The following is a 614-nucleotide window of genomic DNA, read 5'->3' as shown; positions in this document are numbered from 1 at the left end:
ATATATATATATATATATATATATATATATATATATATATATATATATATATATATATATATATCATAGTACCATGGGAGCTTCTGAGCGGGCACGAACTGAGACACAAGGTTTTTATCCTCTGTCAACAGCATGATTTTTATCCTCCGCCTTTCCCTGAATAACCTGAATTTTAACATTATTATTAACATGTTTCAAATCCAATCCAGATCATTTATGTAAACAAAATAAAATCATATTATTCACTGTATGCAAAGCAATTTCAGTCTCTTCACTATAATTATATATAAAAAAACGGTAGGGCAATTCAAGAAAAGTATTTTTAAACTTAATTTATAAGCACCTCATTTTCTGTGTTCACTGCGCGCTGGTTTTCTGATGCATGAATGTCATGAGATGCATTTGCCTGGCCATGTAGTTACCGGTCACATGGCTTAGCATCTCTATAAGCTTCTTGTTCTCTTCGTTCATGCGTTGAAGCTCCACTTGCATTTGTGCAAGCTGGATAAAAAAACAAATACTTATCAATTTCACAGTCTAGAGAGAGAACAAAAAAAAAGGGATTTTAGAAGCAGAAAATAATAAATAACACGGGAGAAAAATAAAAAGAAGAA

This window comes from Vigna radiata, unplaced genomic scaffold (assembly GCF_000741045.1).
Source record: "Vigna radiata var. radiata cultivar VC1973A unplaced genomic scaffold, Vradiata_ver6 scaffold_222, whole genome shotgun sequence".
Classification (NCBI taxonomy): Eukaryota; Viridiplantae; Streptophyta; class Magnoliopsida; order Fabales; family Fabaceae; genus Vigna; species Vigna radiata.
This window is presented reverse-complemented; position numbering follows the sequence as displayed.